Source organism: Schistocerca nitens, chromosome 6 (assembly GCF_023898315.1).
Source record: "Schistocerca nitens isolate TAMUIC-IGC-003100 chromosome 6, iqSchNite1.1, whole genome shotgun sequence".
Taxonomy (NCBI): Eukaryota; Metazoa; Arthropoda; class Insecta; order Orthoptera; family Acrididae; genus Schistocerca; species Schistocerca nitens.
In genome coordinates, this window is record NC_064619.1 from 125,858,901 (window position 1) to 125,869,358 (window position 10,458).

Below are 10,458 nucleotides of genomic sequence, written 5' to 3' on the forward strand. Positions count from 1 at the left end.
GTCACACGACCACTTCCATTACGGAATTTTTTTTCTCAAAAGGTATTCTTGTTGTTCTACAGCCCCGATCACTTCAATACGGAATGTTTTTTTCTCAAAAGGTATTCTTGTTGTTCCACAGCCCCGATCACTTCCATTACGGTTTTTTTTTTTCCTCAAAAGATATTCTTGTTGTACCACAGCCCCAATCACTTCCATTACGGAATTTTTTTTTCTCAAACGGTACTCTTGTTGTTCCATAGCCTCCCTATTCACATGATCTGAGTCCTTGTGACTTTCTTCTTTCGCCGAAATTAAAATATGTCTTAAAACGACGTCATTTTGGGACTCTGGAGAATATTCAAAAGAACGTGACCGACATGTTAAAAGCCCTACCAGTTGAAGCCTTTCAGCGCTGCTACCAACACTGGGAACAATGACTCCGCCGGTGTGAAGCTGTCGAAGGGAGCTGCTTTGAAGGGCACAATGTTGTTATTTGAAAAATATAAAAACTTTGGTCTCATTACTTTACTCACACACCTCTTATACTGACAAAGTGATAAATGAAACAACATTAAACGACCTGTGCCCAAGTGAGGGACAAAACCACGAATGAGTTCACTCAATTGATCAACACTACGGCACTGTGACCTCTAGACTGGAGGAAATCGCTAGAAGTAAAGTTACAGAATTAATCGAAGAAATCCATTAACAGTAGCAACATTGAGACTTAGGTATACAATGTAATTGACCAGAGGTTGTCTCCATATTAACTTCGTTGCGCTACTGAAAATAGTTTTTCAATAAAGTTCGAATATCCGAAAAATTTGCATTGTATATTAGACTTTGTGGAACTAAAAATCGTACCCATATTGACTAGCACATCATGCCTTCGGGAGCCCATTCGTTCAGATTGTTTGGAAGGTGATCCTAAAATGTAGCTAGCGCAGAGTACGGAATGTCATTACGTGGAAGTAACCACAGTACAACTGATACTTTCCAAGTCTTTTAAGTGCTGTTGAGCAGTGTCGTGCTACGTAAGCCGAATGTATGCAATGCTCCTTGCTTTCTCAAAGTAATAAATAAATTATCCTTGTACTTGGCCACTGTAAGCAAGGATAGCAGCTACACAGCAAATCACAACTTGGTAGTGTACCTGATTACATTAATTTTTTAATGGGTCACTTAACCAGGAAAGTTGTAGGACAATTTTAGGATCTTGAAATGGAAGTCAAGTTTGTCTTTAACAGAATTTTATTTACTCTTTAAGATCCACAAAGGTTAATCAAAAGTGGTCAAAGAAACAATATTGATTGAATATTAATTGAATCACGAAGTGATGCTAACACTGTGGGAGGCAACAAACCGAAAGGGTGACTGCATGGAGAATGAAGACCTAGATATCCTTATCTGTGCAGCTCACAGAAACATAATACAAGTTTAAATTAAATCAGCAACGCAAGTTACCTACCAGAAACATAAGAGAAGCGAGGTGCTCAGATTGTAGGTTGCATTACGGAGGTGTATGAGAACTTACATCTCCTCGGGATCAGCAGAGTATGCTCAGCAGCCCCAGCTGGTAGTCAGCTCAAATCTCCTCCAGCTGTCCGTATCTGCAAGTCTCTTGACTCCTCCGCTGTTTGTCCCCGAATGCCCAAGAACTTACTTTCTCCTTCTCAAGTTCCAACTTTGTAAAAATTCAACGACTAATGGGGTGACTCCGAGCTATTGCCAGTGTAAAGAACGAGAAATGTGGCAAAATTTTCCGAATATGGGAGAAAGAGCAGCAAACTTCCCACTTTTTTGTGTACAACACGTACATTTTACCATCATGAGATTGTCACTGGGCTGAAACTGTGATATTTTAATTGGTTGGCCCATGTGCTAGGTCAGGCGACACAATCTCTTTGGATGAATCAGATTTTTGGACTTAAATACAACCGACACTCCTATGCTAAGCACCAAGATGTCTGAGCCTTTGATGTAACGCAGAAATTCAAAAATAAAATGTCTTGCTTCTATTTCCAGCAGGTGGCAACTTGGTTCACTGTCCAGCACGCAGTGCGATGCTGTCCGTGTTCTCATAAAGGCGGGCCACAGACTGGCTTCTGCCTAAGTTTCTGAATACCCCAGGGAAACATGCTTGACCTAATGAGAATCACAGACTGCCGTCCGGGGCCCGCTTGCACCGCTAGGAGGGTGCGAAGCTTCCTCTCCGTGTACTCAATTCCAGTGCCCACAGATGCGACGGCAAAATAGTGGGCGAAAACTGAACTGATGTCGCATAGCATTATATGACAATAATGTCACACAGATATGCAGAAATAGCAGAAGAATCAGCGCGTGGAAACAGTGCATAACTTGAAAGAAAAACTATGCGGTCCTTCGCATTACCAACATTTTAAAAAATCAAGCGAGTGAGGAAGACTCTTACGATCACATTGCATTCAGAAAAGAACTGACGCAGTATAATAGGTATTGGAAATTATTTTTACTTTACAGGAATACAACCACATAATTTTCACATATTCGCGTCTGTTCTGCATAATTTCCCCATTTGCTTTCAGTGTATGTATTTTCGAACGGCCTTCTGAGTATCGCTGAAATATTGAAAACCAGACTTTAATTATCACTTTCTGAAAATAACGGAAGCAACCCTATTGTTATAAACACTTTCAAACGTCTACGTAGTATTGCCAACATCTAATATAATATCAACACAGAGAGCGTCTTTTGTAACTTTCTTCATTTGTTATTTTAGCGTCCTTTTGATAGCAAAATGACTGACGGGCAAGTAATTATAATCTATCAATTGTCCAGCCTTACTTTAAGAAATTAATTACTTAGCTGGACGTAGACAATGCAAATATGTACATAGGGAACGTAACTCCATTGGACCAGGTATTCCACGGTACGTTCCGTGCAACAATAAAGATAAGACTGCTGTTGTTATTGTTATTGTTGTTATTATTAAATATGAACACTGTATATTAAATTTTGCCGCATCCAAATACATGTAACAAAAATAAACAGTGGTTACAGTTTTCGTTGAAATAATGATTTCTCAATTTAGAATAAATGTTTCCTGATCTACCACTGTTCCAGCTATCTTGGCGTAGTGTATAGTGCCGCAGGATTCTCGCATTAGGGTCTCTGCTTCACTTACTGGAGACCATCACCGATTTTGCTGAGACCAAGACGTCTGGAATATTCACTCTGAAATACGTCAATGCAAATCCGGAAAGATGGCTGTTGTACACAGCACGTGGATGTCGAACGACAGGAGGTGCTTCATTCGTTTCCTATGCAGCGTGCGAGGAACACTCATTAAAATACAAGAGGATATACAGCCTTTATACCGAGGTAAGTATTTCAGTTTGTGTAGCGTGCGGTGGCTCATCAACCGTTGAGAAGAACTAAACGGCGCCTGTTCACAACAGACACCATCGCCAGCGTGGATGCAGCGATGAGAGGCGTTCGGCATGTGCCCCTGATGGTTGCCATAGTTAGGCACAAGACCCTTAACCCGTTAATCGTTAGTTAACGAAGTCAACTTTTCGAGCAACGGATTAATTTTTAAGTTAATTGTAACAAACGTTAACGGACTCGTTTAAGTTCCGTCAACTTCCTTTGCGTCCGTTGATCGTTAATTGGGTACTTATATTTGCGACAAAAATGACGCAGCGCCGCCGCACACGGAAATGGTTCAAATTCAAATGGCTCTGAGAACTATGGGACTGAACATCTGTGGTCACCAGTCCCCTAGAACTTAGAACTGCTTAAACCTAACTAACCTAAGGACATCACACACATCCATGCCCGAGGCAGGATTCGAACCTGCGACCGTAGCAGTCGCGCGGTTCCGGACTGCGCGCCTAGAACCGCTAGACCACCGCGGCCGGCGCACATGGAAATCATTTACTGACAAGTGTGGGTCGTGTAAGTGTGTGGCAACACCGATGAGCAAACGATTGATGTTAACAATTGCCTGAGAGCGAGAATAACTAGGTGTTAGCTGTTAATTGCTGTCTTTTTCTGAGTTGGCGTTAAGTACTACTTTCTGTTAGAGGACTGACTGTGGAATCTAAATCATGGTATCAGACTGCAGCTCTACAACTGATGGAAATCCGTGGGCGCATTTAATAATTACGTTAACTTTATATCCAGATCGAGGAAACAAATAGTTTTCGTTTGAAGTCTATGCTTGCCTAAAACATCAACAATTATGGCTCACAATTCGAGCCTTAACGATGCGTTGTTTCTTGCGGAAAAGGTTTTAGTAAAACTGTTTATTAAATATAATACCCCTATAACCTCCAGTGCTGCAGTGGAACGGCTTTTTGCTGTGGGCAAAAACATGTTGTCTCCTAAATGAACGTCGCCCTTCGATGAGAACTTTGAACATGTTGATGTTCATGAACGGAAATATGCACCTTATGTCAGATAGTACATGATTCCCCCAGATTTTGAGTCTACCGTGATAAGTAAAATTATAAAACTAAACTGTTTCTTTATCGTCGATGTCTTACCTACACGTCCCCAACCAAAATATTTTAATTTAAGCAACGGTAATATGTTCGATTCCCTTGTTCATCTCACTACACTCACAACATGAAGTTTACTATTACGAGTAAACGAATAACGAGCAACTGTTTCTTTATCGTCGATGTCTTACCTATACATCCCCAACCAAAATATCTTAATTTAAGCAATGGTAATACATTCGATTCCCTTGTTCATTTCACTACACTCACAACACGAAGTTTACTATTACCAGTTAACGATTTACGAGTAACTTGTGATTAACGATTAGCGAAGTTAACTTTTTGATTAACGTTGCCCAGCTATGATGGTAGCCGGGACACGACATGTCATAGAACAGTATTTAAAATTGTGTAGTTCAACGTCCCCTCGACGACGAGGTCATCAGAGACGGGAGTCTTTGGAGTTTCGAAAGGTTTCTTGTAGGGTGGGTGCCTAAGATTGATGACCTTCTATAAGGACAAGAGGGAGATACGTCGCTGCAGCATCTGTAGCGCTATTCTGACAGGGCTCAAAGATCTTGATTTGAATTGTCGTCGCAGACAAACCATGTCCACACGTGCACATTGTGTGGATGTTTCGAACAAGCGGAAGGAAGACTATCGGCTCGCCTTTGCGTATAAGAAACCAACCGCCACAGATCGCAAACAGCAGCATTTCTCCCACACTGAGGCCCCACTACTAGTAAGGCACGACGCGTTCATCAGATATAAGGGTCGAGGCCAGTTTTCCAGTCAATTTCGAAAAACAGAGTTACGTCCTATTAAGACGATGTAGGTCTTAGAGTACCAAGTGTGTACAATATTCCTCGTTAATGTAGACAAATCATACGCACTGTTACCGACAACTTTTAAATTTGTACTACTTGCCGTGTAACAGAAATTCAGCGGTTCTTTTTAAAAACAGTCATGTGGAGGACCTCACACGTTTTATCGCTCAGTGTACACTGCCACTTTTCACGCCATATAGGCGCAGTGGATGGAAGAAATATAAAAACACTAAAAACACACCACACTATCATGCCTAATACGGTGTAGGAAAAGCGTTAGCATTCAAAACATCTTCCAGCTGTCTCGGATTGTGTAAATGAAGGTCCTGCATGCTTTTTAAGGAAATCTTACACCCCTCTTCCTGCAAAACTGTCTCAAATTCAGGTAACGATGATGAAGGTGAATCGCGATCACGCATTCTTCTCTCCAAAGTAGACCACAAAGACTTAATAATATTGTCTCTGTTGACTGTGGTGGCCAGGGGAGATACGACAATTCATCATCGTGCTTACAAAACCAGTCCTGGGCGATGCGAGGCATATGAACAGGGGCTCAGTCACTTTGGAAGACAGTATCACCACCCGTGAGCAAACATCATGCCATGGGGTGGACCTGATCAGCCGAAATGGTCACATAATCTTTGGCAGTAATGCGGCATTGCAGAATACCAATGGTGACCATGGGATACCACGATAAGGAAATCTAAATCATCACAGAATCGCCGCCATGTTTCACTCTTGGCAAGTAAACTCGACCGGAAGTCGCAGCCAAAACCTCTCAGACAAACAGAAGCTAAACGATGTCAAAGTTAGCGTAAGGAGGGCTATGCGTGAAGCGTTCAGTGAATTCGAAAGTATAATTATATGTACCGACTTGACAGAAAATCCTAGGAAGTTCTGGTCTTACGTTAAATCAGTAAGTGGATCGAAACAGCATATCCAGACACTCTGGGATGATAATGGCATTGAAACAGAGGATGACACGCGTAAAGCTGGAATACTAAACACCTTTTTCCAAAGCTGTTTCACAGAGGAAGACCGCACTGCAGTTCCTTCTCTAAATCCTCGCACGAACGAAAAAATGGCTGACATCGAAATAAGTGTCCGAGGAATAGAAAAGCAACTGGAATCACTCAACAGAGGAAAGTCCACTGGACCTGACGGGATACCAATTCGATTCTACACAGAGTACGCGAAAGAACTTGCCCCCCTTCTGACAGCCGTGTACCGCAACTCTCTAGAGGAACGGAAGGTTCCAAATGATTGGAAAAGAGCACAGGTAGTTACAGTTTTCAAGAAGGGTCGTCGAGCAGATGCGCAAAACTATAGGCCTATATCTCTGACATCGATCTGTTGTAGAATTTTCGAACATGTGTTTTGCTCGCGTATCATGTCATTTCTGGAAACCCAGAATCTACTCTGTAGGAATCAACATGGATTCCGGAAACAGCGATCGTGTGAGACCCAACTCGCTTTATTTGTTCATGAGACCCAGAAAATATTAGATACAGCCTCCCAGGTAGATGCCATTTTCCTTGACTTCCGGGAGGCGTTCGATACAGTTCCGCACTATCGCCTGATAAACAAAGTAAGAGCCTACGGAATATCAGACCAGCTGTGTGGCTGGATTGAAGAGTTTTTAGCAAACAGAACACACCATATTGTTCTCAATGGAGAGACGTCTACAGACGTTAAAGTAACCTCTGGCGTGCCACAGGGGAGTGTTATGGGACCATTGCTTTTCACAATATATATAAATGACCTAGTAGATAGTGTCGGAAGTTCCATGCGGCTTTTCGCGGATGATGCTGTAGTATACAGAGAAGTTGCAGCATTAGAAAATTGTAGCGAAATGCAGGAAGATCTGCAGCGGATAGGCACTTGGTGCAGGGAGTGGCAACTGACCCTTAACATAGACAAATGTAATGTATTGCGAATGCATAGAAAGAAGGATCCTTTACTGTATGATTATATGATAGCGGAACAAACACTGGTAGCAATTACTTCTGTAAAATATCTGTGAGTATGCGTACGGAACGATTTGAAGTGGAATGATCATATAAAATTAATTGTTGGTAAGGCGGGTGCCAGGTTGAGAATCATTGGGAGAGTCCTTAGAAAATGTAGTCCATCAACAAAGGAGGTGGCTTACAAAACACTCGTTCGACCTATACTTGAGTATTGCTTATCAGTGTGGGATCAGTACCAGGTCGGGTTGACAGAGGAGACAGAGAAGATCCAAAGAAGAGCGGCGCGTTTCGTCACAGGGTTATTTGGTAAGCGTGATAGCGTTACGGAGATGTTTAGCAAACTCAAGTGGCAGACTCTGCTAGAGAGGCGCTCTGCATCGCGGTGTAGCTTGCTGTCCAGGTTTCGAGAGGGTGCGTTTCTATATGAGGCATCGAATATATTGCTTCCCCCTACCTATACCTCCCGAGGAGATCACGAATGTAAAATTAGAGAGATTCGAGCGCGCACGGAGGCTTTCCGGCAGTCGTTCTTCCCGCGAACCATACGCGACTGGAACAGGGAAGGGAGATAATGACAGTGGCACGTAAAGTGCCCTCCGCCACACACCGTTGGGTGTCTTGCGGAGTATAAATGTAGATGTAGATGTAGAAGTTGGAAACTGTGTGAAACAAGACTATCCAGCCAAATGACTTTGTTCAAGTGCTCCACAGCCGGCCGCGGTGGTCTAGCGGTTCTGGCGCTGCAGTCCGGAACCGCGGCACTGCTACGGTCGCAGGTTCGAATCCTGCCTCGGGCATGGGTGTGTGTGATGTCCTTAGGTTAGTTAGGTTTAAGTAGTTCTAAGTTCTAGGGGACTTATGACCTAAGATGTTGAGTCCCATAGTGCTCAGAGCCATTTGAACCATTAGCCAAGTGCTCCACAGTCCAGGTTTTATGGCTTCGACACCACGTTTTCCGGTTACAGTCATTTGCATCACTGACGACTGGCTATGGAATTGCAGCTCGCCCTGCAATTCCCAATGTATAGATCTCCCTTGATGTTGTTTTTATGCTGATAGGGCTTGCGATAAACAGTGTAGACAAGAAGAGATTAGAAGCTTTCCAGGTGTGGTGGTACAGAAGAATGCTGAAGACTAGATAGGTAGATCACGTAACTAATGAGTAGGTACTGGACAGAATTGGGGAGAAGAGGAATTTGTGGCACAACTTGACTAGAAGAAGGGATCGGTTGGTAGGATACGTTCTGAAGCATCAAGGGATCACCAATTTAATATTGGTGGGCAGCGTGGAGGGTAAAATTCGGGGAGGGAGGCCAAAGTATGAATACACTAAGCAGATTCAGAAGGATGTGGCTTGCAGTAGTGATTTGGAGATGAAGAGGCTTGCACAGGATAGAGTAGCATGGAGAGTTGCATCAAACTATCTTTGGTCTGAAGACCACAACAATGACAGGGTTCGCGAGTGCGACATTCAGTTCTATAGTGACTTATGCACCTATCGTACTCTGATTTTTCGCTCTCCAACGACCGTCTGTCACGATGACTTCCGCCCGCTTTGTTGACTTACCGGATGATGTTTCTTGGTGGTGGTGGTAAGTTCGTATGGGACGAAACTGCTGAGGTTATCGGTCGCTAGGCTTACACAATACTTAATCTAACTTCCGCTAAGGACAACACACTCACCCCTGCCCGAGGGAGGACTCGAATCTCCGACGGGGGAAGCCGCGCGAACCGTGGCAAGGCGCCTCAGAACGCGCGACAACCCAGCGCGACATGATTTTTTTTCCCGCTCACCCTGTTTACTGTATATATCTACGATACGGTGCCTCTTGAAACAGCAAACACTTCGACTACCTTGGTTAACGGAGCAACCACCACACGAGGACCAACAATTTGCTTGCGTTAGAATTCTCTTAGGCCCGACATAAAGCACTCACGACTACACAGAACACTGTTCTGACCATATCTAACACTTGAAACAAGTGAGGACATTGCATGGATGCTGTTCGTGGTCAAATTAAACAGCGAAACTTGCAAGCTTGGCTAACATCTGCATTTCGCTCTGCGTTTCCACATTTTTGTCTAACCCCTGTGTCTCGTCCAAACCAAATTTCAACGTCGTTTGCTTTGTATGCTGATAGGAGCGAAGCCATTGGTCTGCCGCGGAGTTACACTCAATTTCAGACGATGCTGAGACAGTAGCGATACAATTGTTGGAAAGGATGAGAATCTTACCACATGAGACTCCCTCTGAGGTTCAGTTATAAAAGCGAGTCAATGTTCGAACTATGACGGAGTCGCTTCAATAGAGATCAGAAATACACACTTGGTAGGGTATTTTTTAATTCAGCACTCTTGATATTAAAGGGCTGAGTAATTTACTATACGACCCTGTGTATAGGCATGTTTTAGCAATTCGACTGAAGGTAGCTTCAATATTTGTATAGTAAATCGTGCAGTCAGTCCATCACCATCGCTACTCGCCCCCAAATGGTGATAATGTAGGCGAAAATTACCCATAAAAAGGAGATGGAACCTCAAATTGGAGGAGCGCAACTTGCACTTACGACTAGCGCCCGGGGGGAATCAATGTGGAGGTGGTGCTACCTCAGTCAAGTCACACTACGCCATTCCATCAATGTAAATCAGCTTCGGTATCCATACAGTGAGCACCACGTCCAACTGTAGCCTGTAGAGTAATGCAGAACGCAACTGGCCACGCCAGACGGCTGGTCGAGCCCAGCTAGGTTTTCAGCCCAGCTATAACACAGTAGTTCCCTCGAGTTCTTGGTCATCACACCCATGACTACATTACTTCTCCCGCTACTGTGACTTTTCTCACCACGTTTGACGAGAAACCGCCGAGGATGAGTGCGCATTTCTCGTACTGTCTGTAAACACACCTTACACTGGAAAACAGAGAGTGGATAGTTACAAAAGATCTTACGGGTAACCATCGTGTCAAGGAGCTGAATCGTGTCCCAAAAGGACTAACTTAGTAGGGCATGTGAGCAGACTTTGGACATAAAGCAAAAACAAACCATAATTCGCTACATTTATAGGAAATATCATAATACAATTCCTCTTTCAGACATCCCACGAGTGTGGAAATGGCAGATAAGATAAGCGATCGCAGAACAGAAAATCAAAAAAATCGCAGGTTATTCCCATTTTCAAGATAGGTCGTCGGACCGACGC